A 22,410-nucleotide genomic window follows, 5' to 3' on the forward strand; every position below is an offset into this window, starting at 1 on the left:
ACATGTCCTTGGAGGCGTGTCCCTTGCAGTGAGCCCCTGCCCAGGCACAGGGTGGGACAGGCTCACTGCTCCTCTGCTCTCCCAGCTGTCTGAGCTTAGTTTACATGGGGCATGGTCTGCCAGGGAACCAGCACATCCATGCAGATCCTGCTCATTCCTGGTCCCTCCCATGGCCCTGAGCACCTCCCAGTTCCCAATCAGGGCATCAGGGACCCCAATTACCTGAGGAGGAGCTGCAATGACCTGTCCCCAGGCCCAAGGAGACACAGCTGTTTGTGTAGGACACCTGAGCCTCCTCTCCAGGTCCTCAACCCACAGCAGGAAGCTTCCTACTGGAGCAGAAGATGAGCATCTCTGAGCTCTGTCCAACCTTTCAGGGCTGAATACCAAGAGTTTGCTTTATCCTGTGAGCTTCATGTTGTTAGGGAAATAAGTAAGACATTGAAGTCATGCTTTTAATCTTCATCCAGTGGTGGTAGTAATGACTTATCAAGACCCAATTTCACTCTGCAATGCCTCTTGTTATCCCCCTGAATCTCTACTGCATCTTTCCCATGAAATGTCATGCCATTCTGTAAGCAGCAAAACCTCACAAGGCCTAGATCAGAGGACATGTCCAGAGGACATCATATAAGTATAATCAGTGTTACATTGGAATCTACTGATGCTTATTGACTTGAATGAATTATCCCCAAAGATACAGTCAGTTGTAAATAAATGTCATAGCAGCCAATCTTCAGGAAAAGTTTCTGGACTCAAAACTCCCCAGTCCCAATCTCAGTGAGGCATGATGCTACCGAAGATGTGAAAGTTTCTTTGTGAATCTATAAATGAGTACTTCTTCATCTACTGCCCACTGAATGGATGTCCTACTGGACAAATAAACATCCTGAAGACATGTCTGAAATTTCAGATTGTTCTGGGAAACTAGTGAAAAAGTAGAAACTAATGCAACTGCAAGAGATAGGTGATGAGCATATAAAAATTATAAATTGAACATAATTTCACTGCTGCACCATAGTGCAAGGGGAAATGGGACCTCACAGTTTATTTTCTACTACAGTGGACTCTGCTGGCTGCCACAGGGCAATCTGTTTATAATAAGATTCAACCTAGACAGGATGAAAAGGCCTTCCTTGCCAAATGTGAGAAGTCAGCAGTGCTCATTTTCAATCAGTTTTTTCAAGCTGCATAACAGAATGGATGAGAATTATATGAAGATCTGATCCTTCTTTTCTTAGGTTTATTTTTGGTAATAGGTTCTGATGCCAGAACAAGGACCATGGGGCTTCTTCCACTGAAGAAACTCATTAATAAAACTATTGAAACATGGATAAAAGTAATTAAGAAAATACCACTCTTCCAGGCTGTGAAAAGTTTTCCACACTGAAATGTTACAAACTCTAGTCTCCAGTTTACAATGCAAATCTAAAAATGGTGAGATTTTGCTAGGCCATAGGCTGGAAATCTGCGTATGTACGTACTTTTACTTGTTGCTAAGTATTCTCTCTCTCTCTCTGCCTGCTAACACAGAGTCTGAGATAGAAGAAGTCATATCCTAAGGTCTGGCAGACAGTGAGTCAGCTGCTTGATGTCTTTCTCAAGATGGTTCTATTTTCAGCATGCTTCAGTCTCTTCTTCAGGGGAAATGTCAAGCCCTGTAAGACCTTGCCCACCCCACATTGCTGAGCAGGATATTGTGTGTCAAGGGTCTGTGCTCACTCTCCCTCTCCTCTTTTTGAGTGTGCCATGCATGGAGCAGAGTCCAGCCCTGCAGTGACAGCAGCAGAACTGGGAGACAGTGGTGGGCAGGATCTATTTAATTTTTCTTTCTGTGTTAAGGCATCACTGCTGCTTTCAGTACAGCCTTTCCTAAGGACTAGCAGCCCAACAGCTGCCTGGCTATGTGTCTCACTCTTGCCTGTTGTAAGGCTGGGTCCACATCTTGCACAGCAAAACAGAAAAAAGTTCTCTGCTGAGTAGACTGGCTTTGTCATTTGCCACTGGGAAAGCAAAGATTTTCAGTTCCAAATGTGAGGGAGAGAATCCCCAGCTGTCACCCTAGGAGAAGCATCAGACATCCCTCACTCTTCTTTCATTGTCTCAAGTAAGAGTTGTCACATATTTCCTCTGTCTGAATCCTATAAATCATAAATTTCATCCTTTTGCTCAAAGCAAAACACTTCCTTATTTTTACAGACATGGGGATGCTGTGATTTTAGCTGTTAAAATCTTACATGGTACATGTAAAATCCATTATAATTTGCAACTAATTTTTCATTTTAGGGACATGCAGAATGTCTTTTATATCTCATCTTTCAGGGAAACTTAATTTAATATGCTTTAAATATACCTTCATATTTATCATTATAATCTCTTTCTATCCATTGCTATGTATCTCAAGATTCCAGAAATCACCTCAAGTGTTCTATGACATGAGCTGTACTTCAAGAGTTGATATATTGTCCATGAGGGAATGTGAGCTGCAATAGGTTTCTGCTTTTCTATTTTCAATAACATCACCTTGGATTTACTTACAATCAGTTGCAGGTTTTTGCCAGATGGCACAGAAAATCCTTAGCAACTAACCTTTTAATAAAGAGATCAGTCTTGAGAAATACTTTTTTTTCAGACAGGAAAAAAGCTGTTGGTTCATAATGTGAAAATCAAATAATATTTCCTTTAGTGTATATGAAACTGATTGTCTGACCCCTGGCCTCTCTTACTAAACGGTACTCCTTCAGTTTGCTTTTTGATAGAATACTTTCATGCATTTTTCTATTTGATTTGCAGGGTTTTGACAAGGTTTTTAGAAGAAAAAGTCTCTCTAGTTTCATCATAGTCATGATCTAATAAAGCTCTTATATTCCAAAGGCCTGGTCTGTACTGCCATTAGAAGTCTAAATATGACAGAGCCAACTCTAGAGAAGAAATCTTAATGAATTTTTAAAATGAAAATTATTAAAATAAGTAATTTGGTTTATAAATTTAGTTAGAATATCCAAGGAAAGTTTTCTTACTGATAACAATGTTCAGAAAAATACCAATATTGGCTTTTGTAGCTTTTCTGTATTCAATGTTTGTTGCGACACTAGATTAAAAGGTTTGCAATTAAGAATTTTGGTCAATAATGGCATTTCACGCACACACACTCAAATTCCAATCCTTGTCCAATTATCAATTTTTTCTTTGTCTCTATTGTGTTTCGGTTGCTGACAAGGCAGCGTACCTGATGGTTCGTAATCAGCAGACCTGCTTTGACCTTGTATTGTCCTTGAGTCAAAGCTGGGAATGAATTAGTGACCAAACCTGTGCATTTTCTTAGGGGAATAAGGACGAACTTCTCTAACAAGGAGATGTGGCTGATAGCCCAGATGAAGTGCTTCTCTATCAGTGCAGCACTGTGGGCAACAGACAGAAGGAGCTGGTAGCCACTGCCCAGATGGGCACTATGGCCTGATTGCAAGCACAGAAACTCGTTGGGATGGACTGTGTGATTGACATGTGCTGTGACTGACAGATATAAAATATCTGGAAGGGAGAGTCAAAGAAGGAGAGATGAGGGAGTTGCCCTGATGAGATGCATCCCCAGATCCTGAGGGAACCGGCAGATGAAGTGGTTAAGCCACTATCCATCACACTTGACAAGTCGTGGTTGTCTGATGAAGTTCCACTGTCAGAAAAAACCCTGTTTTTAAAAAGGGGCAAAAGAAAGACCCAAGGAACTACAGGCTGGTCAGGTTCACCTCTCTGCATGGCAAGATCATGAAGCAGATCCTTCTGGAAAATATGCTATGGTACATTGGCTGGATGATCACACATGAAGCCACAGTGGTCAATGGCTTGAATTTCAGGTGGAGACCAGTAACAAGTTGTGCCCCCCGGCAGGTTGTTTGAAACCAGCATTATATTTTAACACATTTATCAAGAGCGTGGACACATTTATCAACACATTTATCAACAGTGGGGTTGAGGGCACTGTCAGCAAGTTTGCTGATAACACCAAGCCATGTGCTGCAGTCAACACACTGGAGGGAAGATAGATTCTGGTTGGATACAAGAGTGACATTTTTTAAGAAGATACCAGTGAGACACAGGCCCCAGAATACAGGAGTGCCCATGGAATCATTGGAAGTGTGCAAGATCAGGTTGAATGGGGCTTTGAGCAACCTGATCTAGTCAAAATTCCTACCCACAACAGTGATGTTGCACTAGATGGTTCTTTTAAGGTTTCTTCCAACCCAAACCATTTTCTGATTTGTCCTCTAAGTTCTGTATGTCCATGGAAGTCAGAGATTGTGCAGACACAGGACTTCTGATGTTCCCCTGCACTCACAGTTTTACACAGATTGTTTCTGAGCTCCTCCTGTTCAGGGCAGAGGGTATTTCCACCAGCTTCCCCCTGCCCTGCACAGGGAGCCCAGGGCTGAGCTCTGGTTCTGAACTCCAGAGAGCTGCATGATCATCCTTGGAACAAGCTTTTCATGCCCACAACAGTGCTTGATGTTGGATATCTCCTTGGATCATATTTCCTGACCTTGCCCTCTGCTCTTCATTGAGCTTTACCCACTGAGCTCTTTTAACAATCAAAATGCCCATGACCAGGAGAAGAGTGTGTTTCAAGGAGCTTCAGTGACAGTGATATTTGTGATGTGATGGAAATGCTGGACTGAGGATGTGTCAGAGTAACACCACAGTCATGCAATAAAAATCTGCCTTCAGTACATGAAGAAACCATTGGAAGCAGTATGGCTCACTGGTCCTACATCCAAATTTTCCAAATGCCACGACTAACTGAACTTCTGTCCTTATGTCTCTAGACAAATTATTTTTAGTCAATACATTCACAGCATTGGTAAGATAAAAAACATTTCTAAATATATCTTATTAAATCAAATGACTGTGCCATTAGTTCAGTTTGCCAGACAATGCCTTGCCAAAGAATGTTTGCCAAAAAATGTTTTGACTGAAGAAAGGGGAAGAATGCAGAGCACCTGCCAATGAGACTCTATAAAAGAGTCTTTGCAGTGCTCTGCCCTGTCTACTAGAAAAGTTTCAAGGTAAGTGCACTGGATCTAGCTACTAGGTATTCCCCTTATTGCATATTATGCATATATATTTTTTTCCTTTGAAACTGGTTTCCAACTAAGTTTTTCCTTCTGCATTTAAGGCTATAAAATTTATTCTATCTATACTTTTAAAAATTATTTTATACTAGAATAAAAATGTTCCTTTAACATATTTCATATTCTCAAATATGACACTACAATCCATAAAGGCAAAGTAAAATCTACACAGTACCAGAAAGACACAAATAAAAAAAAATTACAAGGTTATTATATATTATTTAAGGATGAAACAATATTTTTCTCTTCTGGGTTTAAACCATTAAACACAAGGAAGGCAACTTTTGCTAGTTTTAGCAATTCTACTAAGTGCTCAATTTTAAATCATTAGAAAAGCTGTCCTTACAAGCAAGGTATAAGTATGATCTATTCATGTTACATTTCTTTTCTTCCACAGGGTTCTCTGCTGATGTGCCTTCAGTAAACTGCAGCCATGGCCTCTGCAGATGCTGAGTTAGCTTGTTTTGGGGAGGCAGCTCCTTACCTCCGAAAATCGGAGAAGGAGAGAATTGAGGCTCAGAACAAACCTTTTGATGCCAAGACATCAGTCTTTGTGGCTCATCCTAAAGAATCCTTTGTGAAAGGCAAAATTGAGAGCAGGGAATCAGGCAAAGTCACTGTCAAGACCTGAAGGGGGAGAGGTGAGTCAAAAACAAGGCTCAAGGACATTTGATCCCCACTTTGAGCTTTTAAGTGACACATGTGGATCTTTCTGTTTTTTTGGCAGACCCTGACTGTGAAAGAAGATCAAATCTTCTCCATGAACCCTCCCAAGTATGACAAAATCGAGGACATGGCCATGATGACCCACCTGCACGAACCCGCTGTGCTGTACAACCTCAAAGAGCGTTACGCAGCCTGGATGATCTACGTAAGTGGCAGCAGCAGCTTCCTCTGGGCAGCCTCAGCAGCTGCTGGGCCAGCCTCAGGGGAAGCCAAGGTGCTGTGTCCCTTCCTTGCAGACCTACTCGGGTCTCTTCTGCGTCACCGTCAACCCCTACAAGTGGCTGCCGGTGTACAACCCCGAGGTGGTGTTGGCCTACCGAGGCAAGAAGCGCCAGGAGGCCCCTCCACACATCTTCTCCATCTCTGACAACGCCTATCAGTTCATGCTGACTGGTGAGTTTCATGATTTTCTTTAAAATCACTTGGCTGTAAACACTCACAAAGGAGAAAAAGTCTATTGATGGCAAAGTAGTTAATAGTGTTGTGCAGGTGCATTCTCTCTTGTCATTGGAAATGATGAAGACTTTCCTTTGGGTGAAGAGGATCAGGGTTGAGATCATTTAGTCAAACCTGACTTCCACAAGTTCATCCAACTAGGATGCACCTGCAAGTGCTGAGTGAACTGGAGGGCATCATATCTTGGCCTCTCATTCACCTTGGAATGGTCATGGCAGTCAGGAGACGTGTGTGAGGACTGGAAGAAAGCAAATGTCACAAATCTTCAAAAAGGGCAAAAAGGAAGATCCAAGGAACTACAGGCCTGTTGGCCTCACTTGAGTTTTGGAATGGCTAATCCTGGAGACTATCTCTAAAAACGCAGAATACAAGAATTTGATCAGGAGTAGTCAGCATGGCTTCACCAAAGGGAAATTATGCTTAATTCAACCTGATTTCTTTCTACAATGGGATAACTGCATTGAGATATGAGGGGAGAGCATTGAAAATTGTCTACCTGCATTTCAGCAAGGCTTTTGATGCTGTTTCTCATGATATCCTCATAGGCAAACTCAGGGAGGGAGGGCAGAACAAGTGGATGGTGAGCTGGATTGAAGACTGGTCTGAATGGCAACTCTCAAAGGGCTTGTTCTGGGCCTTCAACTGTTCAACATTTTTAAAAATAATCTGGAAGTGATGAAAATATTTCTGATTTCACTAAATTCTTAAGGTCAGCAAAAATGAAGTCTAATAATGAAGAATTTCAGGGGGACTTTATTACATTAAGTTCCTATTCTGTGAAATTGCAAGAATTTTTTGTGAACAGGAGTGTAAAACAAATGCCACGGGGAAAAAAACATCACTGCCAAGAATTTTTATAAGTATCTTCTAATACTGCTTCAAAATTTTGTCTTAAGTATCATAAATCTACAAAATAAAAAGCTGAAGCCTGGAGATCACTGAGAAAGAATTAGAGACCAAAACAGAAAGCATTACTATTATACAAGGGGTATCTTGGCTCCTGGTGTGTCATATGCATTTTCAGACTTCCTTCTTCACAAAAGAATGTAGTAAAGTGGAACAGGTAAAGAGGAAGATGAAAGGTTTCCCAAAGGTAGGACAGGCTGTGCTGGTAACCCTAGAACGAAGATTTTTATTACTTTATAAAATTATGCATGGCAAAGATAAGATGAACAAAAAAGACAGAGACATGATGAAACAAACTCAACACCAGGAACATATTTTTTCCTTCATCATTGAGTGGTTCAAAAATGGAGCATAAAAATGGGACACAAAAATAAGTGAGCATGGGTCAAGAAAGCAGACAAAATTGTGGGAAACAAACTCAGCTCAAGCTATTGAAAAGAGATACATTAATTCTAGTTCTGGACGTACCAAAATTTCAATATTACAGAGAAGACTATGCTGATAAAGGTTCCTACATGTTTATGATGTTCCTGTAATTTTATTTCATCACCAATCACTTGGGAACCAACATAAAAACTATTTAGAGGGTTTTGTGGACTGATCAGGAGTGGTTGTTCCTATATGAGAAGCACATGCTCCAGTTCAATTCAGCTTACTGATAGACCATTTAATCAGTAACTCTACAAAACTGATCCTTGGTTGAAATCATTTGACATAAACAAAATGAAGAGTATGACATGAAGGGAATATCCAGAAAAAGAACTGCATGTATGCTACGCCAGACACCATTGGAGGGTAGAGATGTCAACTTCCCAGCTGCAGCTGGGAACATGAGAATATTCAAAATGGGTGAAAGCATACAGGTTTATGAAAGAAATCAGCTGCCAATCGCCAGTGAATTAAAAATAATCTCTTTTCTGCCTTGTTCACAGATCGTGAGAACCAGTCCATCCTGATCACGTAGGTACCCCCCTGCGCGGGTCCCTGCAGGGCTGCCCGGTGCCAGGGCACCTCCTGCCTGACCACGCACCCTCTGCTTCTCTCTTGCCTTTGGCAGCGGAGAATCCGGGGCTGGGAAGACTGTGAACACAAAGCGTGTCATCCAGTACTTTGCAACAATTGCAGCCAGTGGAGAGAAGAAAAAGGAAGAACATGGATCAGGCAAAATGCAGGTGAGTCAGGAAGGACAGACTGAATGCTTGGCCTGTCATTGCCCTGCCAACCAAACACAGTCACTGAATAATGATGTCCCTGCAGGGAACGCTTGAGGATCAAATCATCAGCGCCAACCCACTGCTGGAGGCCTTTGGAAACGCCAAGACCGTGAGGAACGACAACTCCTCACGCTTTGTGAGTTCTTACTTTGCATAAGATCTCCCCCCCTCATGGCAACACACTTGATGCCTGAGCAGTTCTTCATGCAAAGGAGATGTCAGCAGAACACATCCTGGCTGACCTGCTGCTGCTTCTGCTTAACAGGGCAAATTCATCAGAATCCACTTTGGTGCCACAGGCAAACTGGCTTCTGCTGACATTGAAACTTGTAAGAGATTCTCCTGGAACGCTCCCATCCCTTCCCAAATTCCCATCTCCATGTACATTCCCACAAGTGTCTAACTCTTTCTACCTCTCTGGGCAGATCTGCTGGAGAAGTCCAGAGTCACTTTCCAGCTCCAGGCGGAAAGGAGCTACCACATCTTTTATCAGATCATGTCCAACAAGAAGCCAGAGCTAATTGGTAGGAAAGAGCATTATGGCTTTTTGGGGTTGATCACTTAGGAACAGCTCCCTCTCTTACCTGTTGGCAAAAGTAAACCTATGCCTTGCCTATTCCTATTTGCAGACATGCTCCTCATTACCACCAACCCCTATGATTTCCATTTTGTGAGTCAAGGAGAGGTCACTGTCCCCAGCATTGATGACCAGGAGGAGCTCATGGCTACAGATGTAAGTAACACAGCAACAAGGTACCTACAGAGCATGCCTTGAGGGTGACATCTCTGACCCACTAAGGACACATTTTTGAATTCATTATTTTGACTGCAGAGTGCCATTGACATCCTGGGCTTCACTGCAGATGAGAAAACAGCCATCTACAAGCTGACAGGGGCTGTCATGCACTATGGGAACCTCAAGTTCAAGCAGAAACAACGAGAGGAGCAGGCAGAGCCTGATGGCACAGAAGGTACCCACAAATTCAGGGGCTGATTTGTGCCCTTCTCTGCCTCCAGAGGCGATATGTTAGCCTCCAGAGGCACACTGCAGTGGCCTGAGTCCCCACATACCACACAGAGAATTCCTTTTTTGCCCCAGTCCCTCTAACTGCAGAGGCGCTTTCTAAGTCATGGGGAGTTCCATTATTCTATCCAATGGTGGCTCCCCAAAATCATACTGCCTGAATGCTGAAACTTCAATTTCAACACAGGATCTCTCTCTCTCTCTCTCTCTCTCTCAAATCTCTAAGCACTAAGACACCCTGATGGGCAATTGTGTTTTTGATGAAATAACTCCTGCAAGCTGTGCTACGCACAAATCCCCTTCCCACAGAGAGAAAATATGCCTTGCCTTACGTCCTGCTAGTGGCTTCTGTTGTTCTTCTGGGAAATTCCTGGTTCAAGCTCTTCCTATCCAAGCCATACTTGTTCCTGCTTTCAAAGACCACCATCAGTAGTTTCCAGAGTTTGCATTGCTTCACAGGCCTTCAATATGGAATGAGATAAATGTTTTTCCATTCCTAGAACATGAAGAGCAAAGTTGTTCACAACACCTGAAGTATAGAGATTGTCCATGAACAAGTGCTTTTCTCTCCCTCCCCACCTCTAGTGGCTGACAAGGCTGCCTACCTAACTGGCCTCAACTCAGCTGAATTTCTCAAGGCCTTGTGTTACCCCCGAGTCAAGGTTGGGAATGAATTCGTGACCAAAGGTCAAAACGTGACACAGGTAACATCTGACAGTTGAAAACGCACAGCTTGAAGGACTATGTGTGCATTTTTCTTTGCCCCTCAGAGGTAATTCCAATCCTGTCTCCTCCGCTAGGTGAACAATGCTGTGGGTGCCCTGGCCAAGGCAGTGTTTGAGAAGATGTTCCTGTGGATGGTTGTTCGTATCAACCAACAGCTGGACACGAAACAGCCCAGGCAGTACTTCATTGGTGTGCTGGACATTGCTGGCTTTGAGATCTTTGATGTAAGGAGCAAGGGTTTGACACCTTGACAGTGTCAATGGGCAAGGAGGGGTCAGGAGGACACAGGAACACACAGAGGACTAAGGCTCACACAGCTATGAGCCAGAGAGGTGGATGCTCTAGTAAAGGCAGTGGTCTGGCAAGTTCACAGCATATTTCCTGTTCTGTGAATGCAGTGATGATGCAAGGACTTCTGTATCAGAACACAAAAGCCCTCATATTATTGTTCTGAGACCTGGGAAATTCTTGGCTGAGACACTCAGGAGGTTTCTACCATCCAGCAGCTCAGAGAACTGGCACCATGGAGCTACTGATCTTACCAAAGACTTGCAGCTGAGTAGCACAGTGAAAAAGAATTGTCACTTTTGCTTTGATTTGCAAAGTAATAATGAAAAGCTCCTTCCAAGGACATTGAGTGTTAGAGTAGAGACACATGGTGGTATAGTAGGGTTGGGACTGGTGTTTCAACTTCAAACAGCCTTAGGAGAATGGTGGCAAGGGCCTGTGTGTTTTAGCACACCTTGAGAACCTGTGCACTTTTCCTTGCTTTGGGCAGTTCAACAGCTTTGAGCAGCTGTGCATCAACTTCACCAATGAGAAACTGCAACAGTTCTTCAACCACCACATGTTCGTGCTGGAGCAAGAGGAATACAAGAAGGAAGGGATTGAATGGGAGTTCATTGACTTTGGCATGGACCTGGCTGCCTGCATTGAGCTCATTGAGAAGGTACCTTTCCCTTGCATGATATGATGGCTGTTGGAATTCTGTGATGTTTCTGAGGCACAGTCAAATCCAAAGTCCACAGACAAATTTGTGAAATAAATATCATATCACCTGACCTCCCCAAACTAGAACGCCCCTTTTAGCTGTTTTTCCCCATATTTTTCTCTTTATCATTGCTTCCCCAATTCTACTACCAATTCTCATGTGAGCTGGATAGGCATTCCTACCAATTCCATGAAGATAGGCTGCAGGGAGGCAAGGGATGGCCAAAGAAATAAACTCCTTGACTGAGAACAACTCCTGGTAAACCCAGGCTTTCATCCAGGCTGAGATGCTGCCAATAGTACAACAAGACTTTGATGTTCATAGTACAGGGTTCTTGTCATTGTCAAAGAGTCACAGAATGGTTTGGGTTGGAAGGGACCATAAAGAACATTTTGTTCCAATCCCCTACCATGGCGGGGGACTCCTTCCACTAGACCAGGCAGGTGAGCATCCCATCTAAAGCGACATTGAACATTTCCATTAACCTTCCCCTGTCACTTGTGATTTCTCCCAGCCCATGGGCATTTTCTCCATCCTGGAAGAGGAGTGCATGTTCCCCAAGGCAACTGACACCTCTTTCAAGAACAAGCTCTATGACCAGCACCTGGGCAAGTCCAACAATTTCCAGAAGCCCAAGCCTGCCAAAGGCAAGGCTGAGGCCCACTTCTCCCTGGTGCACTATGCTGGCACAGTGGACTACAACATCACTGGGTGGCTGGAGAAGAACAAGGACCCTCTGAATGAAACAGTCATTGGGCTGTACCAGAAATCATCCCTGAAGACCCTGGCTTTACTCTTTGCCAACTATGGTGGAGCAGATGCAGGTGCGTTTTGTAGAAATGTTATTTTTAATATGGCATGGTTTTCTTAGAATTAAAGCTAAACCACAAGGAATATAAAGTGGCTTTGTGTTTTGTAGTATCCAGTATTTATTGCCCATAATAAAAAAAAATGTTTCTTTTTCTTTTCTGTGACTTGCAGATGCTGGTGGTGGTGGCAAGAAGGGAGGCAAGAAGAAGGGTTCTTCCTTCCAGACTGTCTCAGCTCTCTTCAGGGTAAGAGCAGAATTCATTTCCTCATTTAAATATCTACTTAAATATCATAGGAGTTCAGTGAAATTGCAGTCAGAAGACAAGCCTGTAATTCACTAAGACTCTGATTCGTATTTATACAATTTTTACACCAACTTAATTATGCATTTCCTACAGTTCAAGACCCAGAAAGACTAATTTTTTTTATGCACATCAAAGATAGGCATGGGGTTCTTACTAGATTAAACCTGAACTCTTCCTTGTAATCTCACAGGAAAATCTGAACAAGCTGATGACTAACTTGAGAAGCACTCACCCCCATTTTGTACGGTGCATCATCCCAAATGAAACTAAAACACCTGGTAAGGCAAGCCAAGGGGAGGAAAGCTTGAGCAGCAGAAGCTCTTCTCCTGAGTGCCAAACAGCAGGGTAGTCACTAATGGTGGTATTTGTCAGGTGCCATGGAGCACGAGCTGGTGCTGCACCAGCTGCGCTGTAACGGCGTGCTGGAAGGGATCAGGATCTGCAGGAAAGGGTTCCCCAGCAGAGTCCTCTATGCTGACTTCAAACAGAGGTGAGAGCTCTGAACCTTTCTGCCAATTCACAGCAAACTGAAGAGCCTAATCATCTTAAAAATCTTTACATTTTACATTGTCATGTTTTGTTGTGAATTTATGATTTATTTTATGCTGATTGTGAGGAGACATTGGACTCTTAGTTAATGGTATGAATGGTTCTTGCACTCTCACAGTGTCTTTCACGTCTTTCACTGTCTTGAAAGAATGCACTCTTATGATATGTTTCATGAACATGATATTATTCAGCTGTTGCTAAGTAGGCAGTGAGGTTCAATCACAGTGATGGTTTCAGAACTGTTGATTTCTTAATGTTCTGCCTTCTCCTACAGATACAGAGTACTTAATGCCAGTGCAATTCCAGAAGGTCAGTTCATGGATAACAAGAAGGCTTCAGAGAAGCTTCTTGGATCCATTGATGTTGACCACACCCAGTACAGATTTGGGCACACCAAGGTAGAATGAAGTTCTGTATTAAAATACAGTGTGCCCCAGTAATGCACTACCCAACACTTATGTACTACAATTTTGCCTTTCTCAAGGTGTTCTTCAAAGCTGGACTGATAGGCGTGCTAGAGGAGATGAGAGATGAGAAACTGGCAGAGATTATGACCATGATACAAGCCAGGTCCAGAGGCTTCCTGATGAGAGTGGAGTACCAGAGAATGGTGGAGCGGAGGTAGATACTTTTCCCTCATTTGTTATGTTGTAATGGTAGCTGGCTAATTGAGTCAAAATTCACCAAACACAGGATATTCCATAACCATGTGGATTTGTTTTCAGGGACTCCATCTTCTGCATCCAGTACAACGTTCGTGCATTCATGAATGTCAAACACTGGCCATGGATGAAGCTGTTCTTCAAGATCAAGCCTTTGCTGAAGAGTGCAGAGTCTGAGAAGGAAATGGCCAACATGAAACAAGAATTTGAGAAAACCAAGGAAGAGCTTGCAAAGTCTGAGGCAAAGCGGAAGGAGCTGGAAGAGAAAATGGTGGCCCTGGTGCAGGAGAAAAATGACCTGCAGCTCCAAGTGCAGGCTGTGAGTATCATGGTTCATTTTCCTCTGGAAAAAGAGTGATGTACTGTCAGAATGCTTCTTATCCTGCAAAGAGATTCACAGGAATTAATGGGTAGAAGAAAACAGTTTAAATCACACACTCTGAGGCACTCTAATTTTGAGTAGTAAACAGGCACCGGCAGGGGCCTACTGAGACTCCTGGCTGACCCACATGGCACTCCCCATTGCTGTTGTCTGAGGAAAGAGCCACGTAGCAGCAGACAATGTGTATTGAACAGCGGAGAACTTGGAGCTTGAAGAGAAATAATTTTCAAAGCAGTGTTTCTGTCTAACACTGTAAAAGCAAACCTGAGAATAACCTACTTTTTCTCCAAACTCAATTAGGAAAACGCAATTTGACCAAAGAAAACAAATCATTCTGCACTGAAGTATTCTCATAAAGCTTCTATTGCTGAAATACTATAAAGTTAACTAGTCAATTAAGCAGAAGAAGATATTGCATATTTTTTCCATGAGAAAATTACTCCAAGCCATTATTCCTGCTGAAACTAGAAACTGAAGTAACCCCTATTCCATTCTGCTTGTGAGTGTTATGAGGCATTCTCATAGCTAGTCACCCTAGGAGACATATTTAGGAGGCACAAAAATTTGGAATAAATATTGAATTCCAAATGACAAGGCTTACCAGTAGACACCACTCAAGATCTCTCTGCTGCTGATCTTGAATGTCAGGTTCAACTGTTACTCAGTAATAAAAGAGGCAGAGCTGGGAAAGTTCAAAACATCAGAATCCACAAATTTCTATCTCCCCACCAGGAAGCAGATAGCTTGGCTGATGCTGAGGAAAGGTGTGACCAGCTCATCAAAAACAAAATCCAGCTGGAAGCCAAAATTAAGGAGCTGACAGAAAGGGCTGAAGAAGAAGAGGAAATTAATGCTGAGCTGACAGCCAAGAAGAGGAAGCTGGAGGATGAATGTTCAGAGCTGAAGAAAGATATTGATGACCTTGAGCTGACACTGGCCAAGGTGGAGAAGGAAAAACATGCCACTGAAAACAAGGTATGAGGTAGAACCAGTCACTCGCACTCCAGAAAATGGGCTGTGTGTTATCACAGGACTTCTATAGCTGCTTCCTTTATTTATATTTGGTCCCTTCTTCTCAAAGGTGAAAAACCTGACTGAGGAGATGGCAGCTCTGGACGAGACCATTGCCAAGCTGACAAAGGAGAAGAAAGCCCTCCAAGAGGCCCATCAGCAGACCCTGGATGACCTGCAGGTAGAGGAAGACAAAGTCAATACTCTGACCAAAGCCAAGACCAAGCTGGAACAGCAAGTGGATGATGTAAGCACACAGACATAGAGCAGGAACAGGACAGGTATGGAGTCCAACGTGGCTGGCACAGGGCTGATGGTCTTGTTGTGTTTAGCTGGAAGGGTCCCTGGAGCAAGAGAAGAAACTGCGCATGGACCTGGAGAGAGCAAAGAGGAAACTGGAAGGAGACCTGAAGCTGGCCCAGGACAGCATCATGGATTTGGAGAATGATAAGCAGCAGCTGGATGAGAAACTGAAGAAGTAAGTGTGGCTCTGGGGCACCTGAGTGCTGGGCTGCAGCACTTGTCTTTTTCCTTGGAGCTCTAACACGGTTCACTTGTCCCAAAGGAAAGATTTTGAAATCAGCCAGATCCAGAGCAAGATTGAAGATGAACAGGCCCTGGGCATGCAATTTCAGAAGAAGATCAAGGAGCTGCAGGCAAGTCTCTGTTCCTTGCCCTGCCTTGCTCAGCTCAGCTCAGCAGGAGGAGGGCACGGCTGTGAAGGGTCCCTGCTGTTCTGCAGGCCCGCATTGAGGAGCTGGAGGAGGAAATTGAGGCAGAGCGAACCTCTCGCGCTAAAGCAGAGAAGCATCGCGCTGACCTGTCCAGGGAGCTGGAGGAGATCAGCGAGCGCCTGGAAGAAGCAGGAGGGGCCACAGCAGCTCAGATTGAGATGAACAAGAAGCGTGAGGCAGAGTTCCAGAAGATGCGCCGTGACCTGGAAGAGGCCACGCTGCAGCACGAAGCCACGGCTTCTGCCCTGCGCAAGAAGCACGCGGACAGCACAGCTGAGCTGGGCGAGCAGATCGACAACCTGCAACGCGTGAAGCAGAAGCTGGAGAAGGAGAAGAGTGAGCTGAAGATGGAGATTGATGACTTGGCCAGCAACATGGAGTCTGTCTCCAAAGCCAAGGTATGGAGTTGCAGGAGAAAATGCTCACAAGAACAAAGTGTGGCAAAAAAGCTGCCTCTGACACACACATTCTCAGAAACAAAATCTCCACTGTGACAATAAGGCAGAGTGCAGACCATCATCTCTTTTCCTTTTCTTTGTTTCCTCGCTAGGCCAACCTGGAGAAGATGTGCCGCACACTGGAAGATCAGCTGAGTGAGCTTAAAACTAAGGATGAGCAGAATCAGCGCATGATCAACGACCTCAATACGCAAAGAGCTCGTCTGCAGACAGAGTCAGGTGAGACATCCTCATCCCCAAAGTTCAAGTGCAGGACCTCTGTGCCCTGAGAGTATAAGTGGCAGCTGATATAAGCTCTCCAGGCCATTCCAGATTTCATGGCTTTACAAGCAGAAGTTGTCATAAGAGGAACAATCTACTTCCTTTTTTTCCTTTCCTATTCCAGGTGAATTTTCCCGCCAGGTGGAGGAGAAAGATGCTCTGATTTCTCAGCTGTCTAGGGGCAAGCAAGGATTTACCCAACAGATTGAGGAACTCAAGAGACATCTAGAGGAAGAAATCAAGGTCTGGAAGTACCCTAGTGTCCACAGCCTACATCACCCCTAAAAGCATCTGCAGAATCCTGTCTGATGCTAGACCGCTTCAGTGTTCTTTCCCCAAGCACACATAGGACTGGAGGGAACACCAGTAATGCACAACGCCTTGCTCTTCCTCTAGAGAGGGAAGGAAGCCTGATATTTTAGGTGCTGGAGGAAGTAATCAACAAGGTTTCCATGAAATCGTGATGATCCTCTCTGGGACAGGATTCAGCCACATGTTTAAACAAGTAGCAGATTACTGTCCCCAGTGGAGCCATTACTAATTCATCCTGATGCTCCAGAATATGTCAACGAGGGCTTCACCAGCTCCAAGCTATACATTTGCCCAATTAGAGTTTCATTCTGTTTTCATGTTCGAGTTCACAGTCAAGAGGGATTTAAATATAAGTATTCAGGTTTGCCAAACCCAATGTCCCCACAGGCCAAGAATGCCCTGGCCCATGCCCTGCAGTCCGCTCGCCACGACTGTGACTTGCTCCGGGAACAATATGAGGAGGAGCAGGAGGCCAAGGCAGAGCTGCAGCGAGCCATGTCCAAGGCCAACAGTGAAGTGGCCCAGTGGAGAACCAAATATGAGACGGACGCGATTCAGCGCACGGAGGAGCTCGAGGAGGCCAAGTATGTGGGGAAGCAGAATGGGAAATGATGGGAGAAGACTGAAACTGGTCAAAGGAAATTAGAATGTCTGCGAGTGTGCTCAGACAAGGGTCGTATAAAGGCAAGGACATTGTGTATTTGAAAAAAAAATGGGGAAAGAGGGAGGGAGAAAAAAAGAGAGATTGGAAGAGAAAACATAGTCATTAGAAGTGCTAAGGCATGTCTAATCCTCCCCAGGTGACAGGACGCAGAAAAGGATAAATTCTTACATATCTGTGAAAAGTGCTTGGCTAAAAACCCTCAAATTGACAAACCTGCACTCTTATGACATTATAGAACAGACAACATTCCAAGCCCTGACATGCAACTGTGCTTGTATTCTCCCAGGAAGAAGCTGGCCCAGCGCCTGCAGGATGCAGAGGAGCATGTTGAGGCTGTCAATGCCAAATGTGCCTCCCTGGAAAAGACAAAGCAGAGGCTGCAGAATGAAGTGGAGGACCTGATGATTGACGTGGAGAGATCCAATGCTGCCTGTGCTGCTCTGGATAAGAAGCAGAAGAACTTTGACAAGGTCTTTTGGCCTCCAGCACCAGCACTCCTGGCCAGAGCAGGGCCCTGTGATGGCCACAGCCCTACTCACCCCCCATTTCTCTTCAGATCCTGGCAGAATGGAAGCAGAAGTATGAGGAAACGCAGGCTGAGCTGGAGGCCTCGCAGAAGGAGTCGCGCTCTCTGAGCACGGAGCTGTTCAAGATGAAGAATGCCTATGAGGAGTCCTTGGACCACCTGGAAACACTGAAGAGGGAGAACAAGAACTTGCAGCGTAAGTCCCTGGCCCTCTGCTCCTCCCTGGCCTTTCTCACTATCAGCCATTCCCACCATTCTTCATGGCTCTGTGCCTGCAGGTCTGCAGAGATGCCTGGCACCTTGGTGGGACAGGGCCCTTCCCATTCTGCTCTCTTCCTGACCATGCCATTGATCTTTGTTCCCACAGAGGAGATTTCCGACCTCACGGAGCAGATTGCGGAGGGAGGAAAGGCGATTCATGAGCTGGAGAAAGTGAAGAAGCAGATTGAGCAGGAGAAATCTGAACTTCAGGCCTCCCTGGAGGAAGCTGAGGTACAGACAAGGCTAATTAATGATGGCCCCCACCAACAAGAGTATGGGTGTAGTCTTTTGGAGAGAGAGCAGGATCCAAGCCTGCCTTTCATGTGGAACTGCATGAAAGATTACTTTGAAAATAAAACATCCTTTGTGCTGAATTGTGCAGGCCTCCCTGGAACATGAGGAGGGGAAGATCCTGCGCTTGCAGCTTGAGCTCAACCAAGTGAAGTCTGAGATTGACAGGAAGATAGCAGAGAAAGATGAGGAGATTGACCAGCTGAAGAGGAACCACCTCAGAATTGTGGAGTCCATGCAGAGCACCCTGGATGCTGAGATCAGGAGCAGGAATGAAGCCCTGAGACTGAAGAAGAAGATGGAAGGAGACCTGAATGAAATGGAGATCCAGCTGAGCCATGCCAACCGCCAGGCTGCAGAGGCACAGAAAAACCTGAGGAACACCCAGGCTGTGCTCAAGGTCCATTCAGCAGAGCTACAGAAAGAGAAATGACATTGATGACATTTCTTCCATTCAAGCACCCACTGATGCCTGGTAATTTCCCTTGTCTCTCTTTCCAGGACACTCAGCTGCACTTGGACGATGCTCTCAGGACACAGGATGACCTGAAGGAGCAGGTGGCCATGGTGGAGCGCAGAGCAAACCTGCTGCAGGCTGAAGTTGAGGAGCTCCGGGCAGCCCTGGAGCAGACGGAGCGGTCGAGGAAATTGGCTGAGCAGGAGCTTCTGGATGCCACTGAACGTGCACAGCTCCTCCACACCCAGGTAAGATGCTGTTGGAAATTATTCCCATTCACAAGTGATAACAAAGACTGAAATTGTTATTCATCTTTTAAGTGACTTCTGTGTACACATTTGAAGAAATGTGCTGCAATATGTCCCCTCCATCCAGCCCTCAATATCTGGTTTACTGCTCTGCTACTAAAGAAGTCTCTTGCACTAAAGACATTCCTAAACCATAGCCACATTTTCAGGCCTTGATGTGGAGGCATTTGGTCTGACAGTAGGAATCTTGTCTTTCCTGTTGCACAGAACACCAGCCTGATCAACACCAAGAAGAAGCTGGAAACAGACATTTCCCAGATCCAGAGTGAAATGGAGGATACCATCCAGGAAGCCCGCAATGCTGAGGAGAAGGCCAAGAAGGCCATCACAGATGTGAGTTGGACGCTCCTGGCATTGCTGCTGATGAATGTACTCTCCCCAAAACATCTCCAGTCCCAAAATGGCTTTGACCTTTTGCTCTGATCAGGCGGCCATGATGGCAGAAGAGCTGAAGAAGGAGCAGGACACCAGTGCCCACCTGGAGAGGATGAAGAAGAACCTGGACCAGACAGTGAAGGACCTGCAGCACCGTCTGGAAGAGGCCGAGCAGCTGGCACTGAAGGGAGGGAAGAAGCAGATCCAGAAGCTGGAGGCCAGGGTGTGTAGGGCTAGGGCTGTGCCTGAGTGAGCGTGTCCCTCCTTGGAGAGACATTGCCAGGGCAGCTGCAGGGCTGGGCTTGTCCTTGCAGGTGCGGGAGCTGGAAGGGGAGGTTGATGCTGAGCAGAAGCGCAGCGCTGAAGCCGTGAAGGGTGTGCGCAAGTACGAGCGCAGGGTGAAGGAACTCACCTACCAGGTAAGGCAGGAGCTCTCCTGCTCTCACTGGGCTTTCTCACAGTGAGTCACATTTTGCCCACACCATCCCCATGGGGAATTGTTAACCTCATGTGATGCAGAACCAAGACTTGACTCTCTATTGTGTTTGCCAACTGCTTTAGTCTGAGGAAGACAGGAAGAATGTGCTCAGGCTGCAGGATCTGGTGGACAAGCTGCAAATGAAAGTGAAATCCTACAAGAGACAAGCTGAGGAGGCTGTAAGTATCGCTCTGAGAATGGGTAAAAATTGCATTAGGGTAGGACACACATTGAATGAGTCTGAATACCAGGAGAGGGATATAAAAGAAACTCCTGAGACGCAACATTTTTGGCCATGCTGTTTTGCTATAGTTTCATGAGGCCTTGGTGAGCCCTGGGCACCCTGCATTTAGGAACATTCATGAAGGGAAGATCTGCAGCCTGTTTCACAGAGGAGGCCAGAGTAAACAAACCCAGGGGCCACACCCAGTGACTGACAAATTCCTGAATCTCTGCTACTAATCAGCAGCAGGAGGCTTCAAAAAACTCATACAGAGAAACAGTGTGAGAATAAGTACAGAAATGATAAAATCGAAGGGATGAATTTGCTCCTCATATGTGACACAGTCCTGGTGAAGCTTGTCCCAGTAGGGCCCTGAAAAGGGGAGGATGAGGAGCTCTGTGTGAGGCTGATGTGTGAGCAGTGGTGGGAGGGGGATGGAGATTTGCAGGCCCATAAGGCTGACTTGCAGCAGGAGTGAAACCCCTGCCCTGGGCTCCTCACCCTTGACTCCCTCTCCCCACACAGGAGGAGCTGTCCAATGTCAACCTGTCCAAGTTCCGCAAGATCCAGCACGAGCTGGAGGAGGCCGAGGAGCGGGCTGACATTGCAGAGTCACAGGTCAACAAGCTCCGAGCCAAGAGCCGTGACATTCATGGCAAGAAGATAGAAGAGGAAGAGTGAGGATATCAGGCAGCAAAGTGACCTGAGGGCTGCACAAAATGTGTACTCTCTGTCACTTCCTTCTTTCTGCAATTTTTGTTTTAACCATTTTAATGTCTAGAGAATAAATCCTGTAGATTCGTTTGTGTGCATACCATGAGCAGTGCTTTTCATTTCTTTCTGGTTTTATTGGTAGAATAAGCTTTTCATGGCAGTGCTTATTGTTGGATATCTTGCATCACATTTACTGACATTGCCCTCTGCTCTTCATTGAGCTTTACCCGCTAAGCTCTTTTAATAATCAAAATGCCAATGACCAGGAGAAGAGCATGCTCAGAACTGACACTGTTTAAAGCAGCTCAAGTGACAGTGCCCTTTTTCCTAGAACTTGACCAGTCATTCTCCAGAACTACTGGCAAATTTTCCCTTTCTCAGAGTATTGCCTACAGCAATGCTGCTCCAAACCAGGCAGCACTGTGTTGAGAGCTCTTGTTGCTGGAGCTCTATGAATATGTAAGAGTGCAAGAGATTTGTGATTTGGGAGTACTGGACTGAGGATGTGTCAGAGTGCAGAGGATCCCAGACCAATGCTGCATGTATGAATGTGGGTAGAGTTGTGTTTGGGCAGAAGGGTTGAGGTTTTTTTGGGGTTGTAGGTAGTGAAGGCCTGACTTGGTTGAGAGCATTGCTTGGTATACATTGACAATAAGCACATAAATATTAGAAACACAGGCCTGAGCTCTTTAAGGCATGTTAGCACTTCATGTTTGTGTGAGATGAAACAGGAAATATCACTGTATAGTTATTGACTGTATGTCTACTGGGGGTTAAAAGTATTTCCTGGTCTAGGTTACTTTTGCCTCTTAGGCTCTCTTAACCCTTAGAAAATCTTTAATAAATTTTGAGAAACAGAAAAAAAAATTATATGAAGAATTTTCCTATTAATAAATGTGCTTTTTATACATTTCTTCTCTATCAGCTCTGTAACAGAAGCATCAACTTTTTCACAATCTGAAATTACTTGCAAAAAACGGTATAATTTTTTTTCAGGTGTGAGATATTATGAATAATTTTTTTGTTTGAAACTATGAAGAACTTTCTGTTATATCACTTATGACTGATTATTGCAATAATGAACATTCCTCTAGTATGCACATTTTGAATTTTTTGATTTCTGCAAAATACCAAGTGAGGGTTTATTCACGTACATACTCAATTGCTTTTATAGCTAAGGAGTCACATTTCACACTGAAGGCACAAACTACACGTCCAAACTTGAAACCGTATTCGACCTTGCTGTCTGTTGGATTCTTCTCTATCTGATATCCCTGGACCACTACATGACTGGTTTTCCCCTTTTTATTATAATATATAATGAATCACTGAAAGAGTTTTAATAATAATTTGTCTTTTGTAGAACTGCCTTTTCTAATGATGTAAAGGCAAGCTCTAAGTTCATAGGACCACATGTACAATATACATTACATTATTTCCCTTTTACATCTGCAAAAGTA

At 44.6% G+C, this 22,410-nt stretch overlaps 1 pseudogene; it reads left to right on the forward strand.

The window, feature by feature from the left end:
- Positions 1–5,527: 5,527 nt before the first annotated feature.
- Positions 5,528–21,825, forward strand: LOC118693917 (myosin heavy chain, skeletal muscle, adult-like; annotated as a pseudogene).
- Positions 21,826–22,410: the final 585 nt, after the last annotated feature.

The sequence above is a fragment of the Molothrus ater genome, chromosome 19, assembly GCF_012460135.2.
Source record: "Molothrus ater isolate BHLD 08-10-18 breed brown headed cowbird chromosome 19, BPBGC_Mater_1.1, whole genome shotgun sequence".
In the NCBI taxonomy this organism is placed as follows: domain Eukaryota; kingdom Metazoa; phylum Chordata; class Aves; order Passeriformes; family Icteridae; genus Molothrus; species Molothrus ater.